Source organism: Camellia sinensis, chromosome 6, assembly GCF_055761805.1.
Source record: "Camellia sinensis isolate YWXY chromosome 6, ASM5576180v1, whole genome shotgun sequence".
NCBI lineage: Eukaryota > Viridiplantae > Streptophyta > Magnoliopsida > Ericales > Theaceae > Camellia > Camellia sinensis.
The window spans coordinates 145,337,399-145,347,971 of record NC_138966.1 but is presented as its reverse complement, the minus strand read 5'-3'; positions in this window follow the sequence as shown (position 1 = coordinate 145,347,971).

Here is a 10,573-nt window from a genome sequence, read left to right as displayed (position 1 = left end):
ATTAAGGCCTCGTTTGGGAACGGCCTTATTTAATTATTTTTTTGAATTTTTAAATGAAATATGATATAAAAAAAATTAATATGTTTATGATGAACTTTTTGGATGCTACCTAGTACATATAAAACATTACAATATATTTGAAAACATATATAAACAATATATATTTGTAAATATCAATTCATAGGGTAATGTTTAAGTGTGCAACCTCCTTAAGGTTGCACACCATATGCAAGGTGTAAATGGTGTAAATGCAAAAAAACCCAATACATAGAAGGTGTAAATGCAAAGTCGTAAATGCCTTGCATACCATATGCAAGGCACACTTAAGAAAAGTCCCAATTCATATTGTAGGTTATAATAGGTATCAAGACACTGCTGCCTATGTTTAGTGTGCAGAGGTTTATAAGATAAAAATTGTAGATTTTTTTTTTTGGTAATTTTTTGATTTTTAAATTAAAAACATCACTTGCTAGACAAGGCCTAAATAAAAAGAATAACAATATAATTATATAAAAACAATCAGTGTGATTGGTTTAAGTTTTCTGAATTAAGTTTTTTGAAAATTGAGTTTTTTGGTTTTCATATTCTTTTGGTTTTAGTGAATATTTTTTAAATTTTAAATATTTTTTTTTACTTTTTTAGATGCACCTTAGTTAAATGTATCTAAAAAGTAAAAAATTTATGAAAAAATATTTTAAAAAATTAATAAATACAAAAAAATGCAAAAAATATACTGAATTCTTGTATTTTTTTATATTTTTGGTATTTAGTGAATTTTTAAAAGATTTTTTTTATAATTTTTTTACTTTTTAGGTGTATTTATGTTAAGTGTGTCTAAAAAGTAAAAAAATTACTTAAAATATTAAAAAAGTTCGATAAAAATAAAAAAAAAACGAAAAATAAGAATGTAAAATTTTCTGAAAAGTGTTTTCTGAAAAACAAAAACAAACAAGCTGAGATGCAATCTGTTACATTTTCTTCATATCTCATCAGGGATTACCGTAATTTACCATAAATAATCCTTATTACTAAAAAGTATAACAATAATAATTATTACAAAACAATGTTATATGTTTCATTTTCTTCATATTTCATAGGGATTACTGTAATTTATCATAAATAGAAAGTATAGGTGAAAAAAATTTGCACCACACCTTTAAGTACACACCATCTCCCGCATAATTTTAGCAAGAGTACCGCTTTTAATATTAAAAATGGGAAATAATTTGTAGCCCTAAAATCCTCACCCCTAATCCCCCTAATTTTCATTTCTGGCAACTGTTTCCTTTTTTTTTTCTTTTCTTTACTTAATATGGAAATTAGGGGGATGTTTTTTAGGGGATGTAGCATGACCCATTAAAAATATATTGAGTTGCTTCCACCAACCTCCTCAATCAATCACCCAAACCCTTCTTTTACTATCTTCATGACCGTCACTGTATATCATATCTTCCATAAATATCTAGTCACTTACCATACTTTTCCAACAAACGTCATCAACTAGATCATGATCGTAAATACCACCAACGAACACCATTTGGTGATTGAACTTTACACAACTACTTATTTATTTGATAGTTTGAATGGTTAGTGATTGCAGTAATACACGAGGGTTGATAATAGTATTGGGGGATTCATAATGGTGATGTTTCATAAAGGTGGGGGTTAGTGCTACCCGCTGGTTGAAGGAGCCAATGAGAGTGTCAGATGAGATTTTACATAGGCAGTGATTAGCGATTAGAACTAGAAAAATGCTTGGGAGCACTAATTAGTGCTCCCACTAATTAGGTGGCAGTGGGTCTCGTCATTAATGATGTGATGTTTTGATCTTGGAGTTGTATTTTTTTTTTTTTTTTAACTTTTTTAATGCATTAGTGCTATTAGTGGTGATATTTTTAGTGGGATAAATCATTGTTGTTAGAACTAATAGTGTTGGGAATGGTGACCTTTCGCATTTAACAATTATTTATTTTAAATACACGATTGTAATTATTAAAAAAATGTGATCTGAAAATAAAACAAAAATACCAGAAGTCTCAAAAATTCTACTATGTCTCACGGGTGTGTGACCCACATGGGACCCATATTGTGTGGGTCCCACACCCATGTGAGACATTTGGTAAAACTTTTAATAGAATATTTGGGATCTCTAGCATTACTCAAAATAAAAAACACCAAAAAACATTAGACTATGTTAAGATGATTATAAGTAATGGAAAAGTTGAGGGTTAATGTAATCTCATTCTTTACATGAATTTTAAATTAATATGATAATATAAAACAAAAAATAAAATTAGTTGAATTAACGTTAAACTCACACGATTTAAATTAGTTATGCATTTTAATATATTAATGTTGTTTTCAACAGAAACGTCAAACATGTTTAAATTGTTTATACAATTTCATTAAAATACGTAAAATATGGTCATTTTGTTTCTTATTTTAGGTAATGTCGTATTTTTATTTACATTTTTTTTGTCAATATAATAAACAAACAAATTAATTAATAATAAAATTAAGTGCTTTGTAATTGAGTTTAAATTAAATAATTTTATAATTAATATAATTTGTAAAAAAGAATTCCATGGAACTATTAAATTGTAGAGGAAAAAACTAGAGTTAATTATTTAAAAATCCTATTTCTAAATATTATGGTAATTCAGGTCTTATATAAGATTTTTTTGAGCAAATAAGTTTTATTTAGTAAAACTGAAAATATTATTAGTTTATTCTAATTTTTAAACCTAAAAATATTATCAATTTTGTACAGTAATGTTACATATAACTGTTTTATTATTTGCCCTTCTAATTATTGGTTTGATTCAACAATCTAATAAAATAGAGAATATTATCAGTTTTCTTGTTTTTTAAATTTTTTTTTCAATTTTGCATATCAATGTTCCATCATCTTACTCCTTTATAGACACAAAATTTTCAGTTTTACACAAAAAAATAATTCAGCTTTTTAAATTTTTCGCACATAATATATATTTTTTTTTATAAATTTGAAAGTTGATGTTTTAAAATTTTGAAAATCAAAATAAATGTCAAATCATCATTTTTTTTATAAAGAATCATAAATGATGAACAATCATTATTTGAAAGATAATTTTGACTACTAAAAATTTAATGAGACTTTAAGATCTAAAAAAATATTTGACATGGGTGGGCCCATAAAGGACATTGCCCACCACTTAAGGCCCAGTCCATGATTCAAATACTAAAACCCAATATTCTTTAAGCCCAACGTTGCACCAAGCACCAATGACATCTAAACACTTGGCAAGTGAAGAACCAGTCACATCAGCAGACAAAGATCCTGCAGAGTTATTGCACCACACGTCAGCCATTAATGAGTTCCCCTGCAGCATTTATTACGATAACCCTTCACGTTGGAACAGAGCAGCCTCACCGTGAACAAAGCAAGTTAGAACATAGACTTTTGGCCAACATGACAGCTTCGAGTGGATAAGGAAATGATGAGTGAAAGATATAAACAGGCTTCTAAGACGAAGAAAATGTTAAGTTCTCTATCTCCATCCTCTCTCTATATCTTCACCACCCTCACCTCTGTGACTTACTCGTCGGAGGATTCGCTGGGGGACTCCTCGTTTCCCGTTGAACTCTTTTGCAATTTTCTCGGTGGGCCTCATCAACCGGACAATGGTTTAAGAAGCATGGATCGACTCGACCTGTTCTTTCTGGAGTTCACAGTAACATCAATATTAATTAAGACTTAATAAAATATAAATTCATAAATTAAAATTTTATATGTAAATGTCCCCCAAAAAAAAAATCTAATGGCTCAATACACCCGTTGATTTTAATTCATGGTGAATATTATGATATCACACTTGAACATGGTACAAACCCAACATGAACTCAAAACCCCACTCACCAAAAACATAAAAAAAATAGGGCAAATTACATATACACCCCTCGAGGTTTGGTTAAATTACAGATACCCCTGAGGTTTCGGAAATTACATCCCGCCCCCTGAGGTTTGTATTTTCATAACAATTTACCCCCTGAGGTTTATATTTCATAACAAATTACCCCCTAATTTCTTATGCAAATATAGCATTCAGGGGAGAATTCGTAATTTCTCAAACCTCAGGGGGGTATTTGTAATTTAGCCAAACCTCGAGGGGTGTATATGTAATTTGCCCAAAAAAATAATGATCAAAGAGATTCTGACATAAGCTTGATGAGACATAACATAATACCTACCCGCATTTCCAATGAGTTTCTTCGTCCTTTGTTTTAGACTCTTGACATCCAATTATAATGATCCCTAATTCATCTTAAGGAAAATGATTGGTGGCCCTAAAAAATTTGCCCCTAATGCCCCTAATTTCCATATTTGGAAACTGTTTTCTTTTTTTCTTTCTTTTTCCTTTTTTTTTTTTTTTTTTTTTACCAAAAGTGGAATTTCGGGGCATTCGAGCCCCGAAATTTAGGGCCCTCAAGCAGCGCTGTTCATCTTAATTCGAGTCTTCAAAATTGGGAATTCAAAATTGTTAATTTCTTAATTTACCCTTATTGATCTTGGAGGAATATCATTAACTAATTAAATGATGAATAACTAATTAAATGATGAATAATGATAGAAATAGAAATATAAATGGAAATGTGTGATTGAAGTTGGTATAAATAATAAAAATAAAATAAAAACTATTTTTCAATAATAAAAAAGGATTTTGCTAGTAACAAGTGTCCTTAAAGCATAAGTAAGAGATAAAAAAAAAAAATTAAAATACAATACACTTTTTATTAAATTTAATATATTTTTACATAAATTAATATATTTTTTTAATATTTTTATATATTTTTAAAACACATTTTATAACATTAAATAATATTTACAGAGTAGTTGTTAACATCTGTCAATAAAAATAAAATAATAGTATAATTTTTAAAACGTGCATTCCCACGCCTTCTATCTCTGACCTTGATGCCGCTTAAAATTCACGTCACCATAAAATAGTAACGTGCTTTCTAGACGTGAAATGCACCAACCAATTTTATGTCTGCTTTGCATGTATTTTGATTGGGATTCTTTTGAAAAGTTGGTTAGAAGATAATTTTTAAAATTTTTAAAATATATATATATATATATAAATAAAGAGATGATATGATTAAGAATAAATTAAAAATTAAAAATTAAAAATTAAAAATTAAAATTTAACTTTTAACCAAATTCTCAAATTAAGCCCTAATGTAGGGGAGTTTGTTAATTGCATTTAATTTTTATTTTTAATGTAAAGAAGCTGACGCAAATAATTTTTATTAATCAAATTTTTTTCTTATAATTTTGTTTAGTTACCTTTTTAGTGGTATATAATTTTTTTTTTGACTATTATTTAACTAAAAAGTAACTTTTTTATTCACTGTAAATATTAAAAAACTGTATTTTGGCTAAGTAATCCGCCATGCCACAGGCTGTTTGTTTGGTATGTTTATAATTTAATGTTGTTTGGTGTGTTAATTATATATATATATATATATATATGTATGTATTTTTTACTTTTGTAATAGTTAAAATAAGTTATATTGCTTAATGACCTTGACAGATCTTTGCTTTTTGATAAGGACTTTTATTTATTTATTTATTTTTTAGTATTTGGTAAATTGTTATTTTAAATTTTGAATTAATAATTTTAAGCCCGTCTAACCTAGACGACGGCCTAAAATCTAAGAAATTGTTTTGAAAATTTTTCACCAAGTACAAAAAATATGTATGAAAAATAAGTCAGATTTTCAATTAGAGCCAAACCGGGGAAAAGGAAGCTAAAATTAGCCTTTTTAGAAAACTTAATTTTCTTATTTTAATAATTTTTTTTAAAAAATATTTGGCAACTGAAAATAATATTTTATTTTTTAATTTATTGAGCTAAAAAACCAAATACTTTGATTTGATTTATAAATAGTGGTTAAAGCAAGCCTTACACAGTCAAAGTAAAATGCCAAGGATTATTTTTTATCTAATGAACCAATCAATCTTGTCTATGAGCTAAATAATTCCACATGCTCTTGGTATGTTCTTGGTTGTTGGCATGATTTGTTCATTTAAAAATTGTTTAGATTTTATTTCTTTCAGGTTAGTTGTAGCTTTCTCATATAAACTCTAAAGCAAGCAAGAATTTAATATTTTATAATTTTATGTAAGGAAAATCTAATTCATAAATAAAATTTATATAAAAAATATCACAAAAATGATATATAACAGAAATATTATTGTAAAAGTAATCTTCATAAAAAAGTTTATTTTAAAGTGAAAATATTCTATCATCATTATGTATGAATTTTTTATCTGTATATTATTACTATTAATATAATGCAACTATACTCTTTAACTCTCACCACTTTATTGATGAATGAATTGTCATTGAAATAATTAGTATTAATCTTTTTCGTGCAGTTTTCTATAAGTTGAAAATTTGATAATAAGAAATAAAAGTTGAAAAACACATTTCTTTATATTTTAATAATTAATTCAGTAAATTATTTTTACCTCATAAATTGGGGGAAAAAAAACAATATGATAAAACTTTATAAAATAAATAAATAAATATTTTCATAAATTGTACCAAGCCATACACTAGGGTGAAATGATGAACAAAAATAAGATTAAGACCTATGTGGTTCGGTTCATTTGATTGGTTGTAATACTAATTCAGATGTTGATGTCTTGGATTTGGCTGTTCTTCAAAATTGATGGTTTCTATGTTGGTTATAATTGTTGAGTTCAATAATTATGTTGCATACTCATCATTTTTATAGAAAGCCACTGGTGTCTTTAGTTTGACTGGTATTCAATAGGGTGGCCTCTATTATTTTAATTTAAATAATTTAAATATTATTTCACTTTAATTATTTTGTTTAATTTTTTATTAATTTGTTTTTACACGTATATCTTAAAAAATTAACAAGTGTTTTAACATTGTTAATTTAACCATCCAATTTAGACGGAATAATGAAAATAAAACTAAACTTAAAATGTATGGATCAAATTATTCATTTTAGTCCAGGCTAAAATAGCTAAAAAAATCAAAAAGCCAACCTACTTCCCAAACCAACCCTTAGGCTAAAACAGCTACTTGCCAAACGAGGCCGAAACTATAAAAATTAAAATAAAATTTAGATTAAACTATAAGGCATGTTTGATTCATAATACTAATAGTGAGGCATTAATAATCCTATCAAATTAGTGTGGTATTTACTATCCAATTAGATTAATAGGATAAATTATCCATTGAATTAATAATCACACCCTTACCCCATTACTAATAATCCTACAAATTTATTGGATTAATTATCTATTAGATTAATAATCCTAAACGAAAATGTTAAAACAAACATAGGATAATTGGGCCCACGAATTAATAATCTCAATCTCATGCTCTAATCCATCCAATCAAACATACCCTAAAGGTTATTCATTTTTTTAATAATTTAAAAAGTTATTTCCAAATACATTTTCGTTTGGAATATTACACTGACCTCTTGAGGTTTAGAAAAATATATATATAGTAAGCCTCATAATTGACATAATCATATTGACCTCTCTTTTAGTATAGTTAAATGGATTAAAACTAATTTGTATAGTGCAAAAAATACAAAAAATAAACAACATAAATTACATAATTTCATATAAAAATGTGATAATATAATTTTTTTATTCATATAACTAATAAATTATTAATGAAAATTAGACGAATGTTATATGCATTAAAATCTCAATGGAACTCAATATAAGGTACATTCGTATAATGTACGAGCACAGAATAATCTTCTCGTATAATCCTGTTGATCAAGTTTGCACTCCTCCAAACGTCGTCGCTTTGCTACCTGAAAACACAAACGTGAGCTAGAAACCCCTTCGATGCCTAAGTCAACAACTAGACAATAGACAATAAACAATAAACAGTGTATTTTAGAGTCAGAATTGTGATACCTGTACAAAGGTCATGTCATGAGCTTTTATAGATTCTACCTGACACAATCCTAGTATGACTCAAACTCTCTTTATAAGAGTCCTCCTAGGAATCACACTCCAAAGGATAATGCACATCCTAATAACACCCTACTCACTGTTAGCCGAGTACCTCCTTACCTTGGTTTAGTAATAGCTTAACTGAGCTAGCATGGTCGTGCCCTGTGCCAGACTATGCTCACATAGCTCGGCGCTACTGCAGGTTACTCTGCAAGTCTTTACTGTTTAGACGACGTCCTGCAGAGCTATCATATACCTCGGTCTTCCTCCCAACAATACCTCGGTTCAGGACGGCTAGACCAGGCCACTGGTAACCTGTCTCTGACCGAATTGTCGGGATAAAGGACTGAACTTCTTTACCTCGGCCCGTAGTACAGCCCAACATCCAGGAATTTGCACCTAGTTCGGTCCTTTTCAATAGTTGTACTTAGCTCCGGCCCAATTTTCACATAAATTACCCTATCAATTGCCCCTTAATTCCGTCTGCAAAGCATGTTTAGGATTATGAACTTCTAGCCGAGCTACCCAAGTCCCATCTTGTTGAAATAACGATTTCAGCAGAGATAAAACAATGATTTCCACCAGACTGAAGTCTATTCGACTTCCTAAACTTGCGCCGGTCGTACGGCCTGTCACTTCAAAAAAACCTGTCAACACGTCCTTAACAGGACACGTGTCACACATCGATAGCTTCCTTGTACCATGCCAGCCGTTTCACATTACTCAAAAATTTTGAAAAAAGGCCTGCCGTTTTGTCATTCACATAAATACGACCCCTTCATTTCGAATAGTCACCATTTTACTGTTCATCTTCGTTCTTCAGAGAATCTATGCATTATGGGTTCCATATCCACGCCTCCTGAGCTTCAACCCTTGACCAAGTAACTACTGTGTATGTTTCGTTGGTTGGACTTTGTTTTCACGCCTTCACACTCGATGTTCCTTTTTTATTTATTTCTATACTTTCAGCACTTAAATATCCATATATGCGTGTTTATATGCACTAGAGTGTTGAACAAATACCATAAACCCAAAACCTTATGCTTAAGCTCAAAGGCACACCAACTGGATTTTGAAAAATATGATATTTGATCCAAATCGTGCTGTAACCGAACTAGGAACTTGTTTGTGACCTTTAGGATTGTACACGACCGAACTAGAAATGCGTTATAACCTTGCGCATTAACCACCAATCGTATTATAGACCTTGTGTTGGCTTTTTTTCACAACGGAACTGAAAACTGCCTGTAGCCCAGATGTAGCCGAGCTAGGCTTTTTTTTATTTATTTACTTCGTCTATTTACTTAGCCCGGTCCAGTTATTTGGGCATAACACTCTTTATTTCCACTTTGCAGACTTGACTAGGTTGGCCAGACACACCTTTGCACTCTACCCTTGGGCGACTTTGCTCAACCGAGCCAACCAAAGCCTCAACCGTGCTGAGCTAGGCCACCATGAACACGTTAACAATATTTTTCTTAAGTTAAATAGGAAAATACCAGTTTCTAGTGGACTCCCCTGGAGCCATGACTGAATTCCGAAGGGACTACCATATTCCTGATGACGTCCACCTCTTCTTAGCTGAGCTAAAAACCATACCTTGGGGCAAACCGGGCTTCGTTCCTTTTTCAAGAATATCGATCGTAGAAGCCAGCCTTCGGTTTCCTGTACAACCCTCATATGTGAATTCCTTAGGCAAACAAGATTGTGTCCAACCCAACTCTCCACAAACACTTATAGGATAATAAATGGCATCGCCGAGCTAAACCGCTGGCTTGGCCTCAACCTCAGATTGGCCGAGCTATTTCATCAACATTTGCTCGGCCAAAATGATGACGGTTGGGTGTACTATCTCAGAGTAAGGAGAGACTGAGAAAAAATAATAAAAAACACACCAGACAAAGACTTGAACGACAACAATTTCTTCTGGGTTTCTAGTAATTTTGAAGATCAGGAAGCCCAGATACCAGGCTATAACATAAACTGGGATAAGGGAACAGTTGACAAGGACATATCGGTTCCATCTTTTTTTACCGCTTCCAATAACCACCATATTAACCCTTGTGTTCGTTGATGCTGATTTAAATCAACTTAAATCACATTACGCCTATGCCAATCAAGACGCCCTTCGCGCCACCCTCCGATACTGCCACCGAGATTGGGCAGAGCTGCTACATTTCGAGCTGACCTACCGGTACAGCGGAAAGAGGAAAACCAGAGTCACCGACTTCCTCCTAGAACCTTCACCCGAGCCAGGCCCCATTATTTCCCAAATCAACCTGATCCCTTTAACTAAAGAACAAGAAATGGAAAAAATGAGGGTCGTGCAAGCACTCATCATCGAGCAGACCTCCGGTGAAGTACAAACTGAGCTAGAGCCATATGGTCAATATTGTGAAACCGTGGTCGCCCTTCCAACTACCAGGGCCACTACATCTCAGCCGAGCAAGCGTGCACGTACCTTATCGACCGAACCGCAACGCCTGGTCAATGAGGAGGACACCGTGCTTCCTGAAGCTACCTGCCGAGCCTAGAACCCGCGCATTCTAATTGAGCAAGCCCTTCAGAATGGATACC